Consider the following 3,350-nt stretch of genomic DNA (forward strand, 5'->3'; position numbering starts at 1 on the left):
CTAGCATAACGTTTAACATATTAACCTAAGATCAATCGTCAATACTAATAACTATTATTATTGAGATTGTTGGAAACCAAACTTATTACTCACAGAATGGTAGTTACAATATATCCAACTATTTAACTTAAGAATTACGAATAATGTAGTACTATGTAATATTAACAAAAATCAAGAGAAATAAAAACATAGATGCTTACCTAGTGACCAGTCGGAAGGAGATGAAAACCTTCGCCCTGGGCTAGGCACTGCTAAGTGTCATTCATTCTCAATTGGGTAACCATGACAATTAATACCGACTGATGGTATCTACATTTACTATATTGATCAGTACCCAGAACAATGATGTATGTCATATATCAAGCTATACAGGTAACATGAGTATTTTAAAGCTTAAATTAATTGTAAAAATGGAATTATAATAGAACCCATGAAGAGATAATATCCCTTGTCCATTTATGAACTGGACCAATCTGTAACATTATATACTAAATATTCATTAACCCTTTCCCGCCACTTGGTTTAGTGTGGTTATTTATTATCCAAAGTCTTAATCTAATGGGTCACACAAGGTTGCCCACTGGTAGAAGGTCAGATTCAGCAGACTAAATACTAAATGGTATAGGGTATAATAAGCATACCAGTTACACTCACCCCCCATTTATCTGCTGAATCTCACTATACAATATAAGAAAATGTTTAAAAACAGTAACAGTACTTAAAAAGCTACACTATCACAAAGACAATTATATAACATTGTACTGACAAAGAGTGCATATCATACTATAGTACCAGCAATACTAACAAGTACACTCATACCAACTCATCAAAAGTGAAGGATAGCTTAAATTTTAAACATATTAAAAACAAACTTAACTAATAATTATTCATATATCAAAATATTAGCATTACCAGCTAAATCATGGTAGAACACATTAAAGCTATTCATTAGAGACAACCAATTACAAAATTATCCTTACGGATTACTAATGAAGGATGGCCATTCCCCCAAAAGTAGGTACGCGAGAGTGCCCATGTACACTCAAGAAGTCTCACTGAACATCGTTATATTCTATTCCAATCTCGAATTAGGCAATCGTAGTTCAATCAACGTTTATACAAACAAGGATAGCTGACTTAAGCTAAAAAGCACACACCTGATGAAGCTGGCATTTACTGCCAGCGAAAGCTTGTGTTGAATAAATTACATCAAAGTTAGTCTCAGAGTGCTGCCTTTTATAATCTGTGTATATTGTTTAGACTAACACGGCTTCATTACAACTTTTAAGTTAAAAAGCGGCAAACGTATCATACAAGGAAATTTCCCACAAGGGAGAATGTCAACCCTTAATAAAACCTAAAAATAAAAGGCATGAACTAAATAAACTAAAATAAATAAAACAATTTGACAGCGTTTGTTGTCGTTGCAATGTAAGGAAAACAAGTTTTATAGTGTAGGCCCTGTAAATTGACTGACTTGTCGAGTTTACTAACGATGAGGGCACCAACACAACAACGCAAACCAATACACTTCAATGCAGTAACTTTGAAACTTTATTCAAAACTGCCAACGCAAGATGTAAATAGTCTGGTGACTAAAGAAATACAGAATATAAAATCAGTGATGATCACTTGACTTCTACGTTTAAATCGTAATAACATGTCAACTTTCAATACAACATAGTCTAGATCAGTACAATAATAAGGTATGATATATTGGTAGCAAAGTGATAATTATGAATCTGATAAATTGTAAATCGAAATACACTTTATCTACAGGCAGAGTATACGAATGAACTATTTATTCATTATTTAAAACAAGACTTACATGAATTTTGGCGCAACAAACTCGCACTCAAGTCTTCAATTTTCGTAAGTCAACAACTTTGACTACTTCGTAAATTTACAAAGTTGACTGAAAAACAAGTATAGTTAACACAATATAAATTACTTAATACAATTACTTTACTACACTATAATTAACAGTAATATTTAATGAATTAAATTCAACATATTACATGTATATACCATACTGTAATCTTAGGAACATAATTGTTACATGTACCAAAGGGGTAAAACCTTGAAATTATTACTGTATCAAGTGATTTGCAATATGACACTAAGGTCGGTTTATAACACACCGAAGGCCGCTGGGCTACGCACAAAGCATTAACATGTAACCTTATCACGCCTTCATACACAATGGTCAGTGGAGGCTTAGATTATAACATGTAAATTTTCACTGAGGTTTCGCACTGACATAAGTAAAAATTAACAATAACGTTCTAAAATGTCTAAAATGTTTTCTTAAACTAATACTAATCAAATACATAAAAATAACATACCCCAAATATGCAACATTTGCAAATTTATCATGAGTAACAGAAGTGAAGGTACACTCTTCTTCACAAACATGCCGCTACTAACGCGCTAACAGGAAATATAGCGCCACCAAATAGCACTACTCAATAGCACCACCAATTTTCTTAAAACATATACTAGGAGATTCTTTACAGGCCCTATAGATCACAAAACTACCATCAAAAACAAAACATAAAAAAAATGCTTGTTGACATGAAAATTCGTAAACGGAAACCAATGGATTAAAAAGAAGCACTTCTATTTATATTTCACAAAATAAAAAATTGGGACTTTAACCACTTTACAAATACACATGTGCTGGTGTCTCTGGCCCGTTAACCAACCCACGACACCAGAAATTAAAACTGTAGGATCATCAAATTTCTCTTCATTACTATTCTGCTCTTTGCAATCGACTTCATAATTCCATGCTACTGAAGTAGAATACCCTGTCATGTTTGTATCCTCTATTGAAAATCCATAACAGATTCCTCAATTAAGCGTTTTGTTAAACTCTTAGAATAATCAGGGTCCATCAATGCAAAAATAGGATTTGATGAAATAACTGTGCCTAGATCATAACAATTTAAACCCCACATGTTTCAAAATTCCCATTCTGTACATGGAATGTAGAGTAGGTAGTAAGACTTTTATTTGATATCAAAAAAATTTTTTTTTTAAATATAATATAAAAATATAAAAAAAATGTATAAATTGTGATTTTGAAAAATAAAAGGAAACATTCCTCTGAATATACTTTGTCACTTGTCTAGGGAGTATTTATATGTTTCCTTTTATTTTTCATGCGCAAGGGAGGGGCAGAGCCCAAACAATGACAAAAACAAAATGGAGAAGAAGACAAAGAGCAGAGGAAGACAGACAAAAACGTCACCAATAAGTTGCACATTTAGCCTCTGAGGATTCCCACTGCATTACTTAAGTCAGAAATGCAAAGGTTTATTTAAATCTTAAGTAAGGTGGATCGGTCC

General features: G+C 32.5%; 1 long non-coding RNA gene across 1 annotated transcript; it reads right to left on the minus strand.

Annotated features, from left to right (window-relative positions):
* Positions 1-1,304: 1,304 nt before the first annotated feature.
* LOC117111467 lies at positions 1,305-2,647 on the minus strand. The gene is made up of 3 exons (XR_004445876.1): positions 2,346-2,647; positions 1,829-1,915; positions 1,305-1,595 (listed from the first exon to the last, which is right to left on the minus strand). It is a non-coding gene; the product is annotated as an uncharacterized LOC117111467 (long non-coding RNA).
* Between the last annotated feature and the right edge of the window lie 703 nt (positions 2,648-3,350).

This window comes from Anneissia japonica, unplaced genomic scaffold, assembly GCF_011630105.1.
Source record: "Anneissia japonica isolate Jap-2015-1 unplaced genomic scaffold, ASM1163010v1 scaffold44228_len4726_cov110, whole genome shotgun sequence".
NCBI classification, from domain to species: domain Eukaryota; kingdom Metazoa; phylum Echinodermata; class Crinoidea; order Comatulida; family Comatulidae; genus Anneissia; species Anneissia japonica.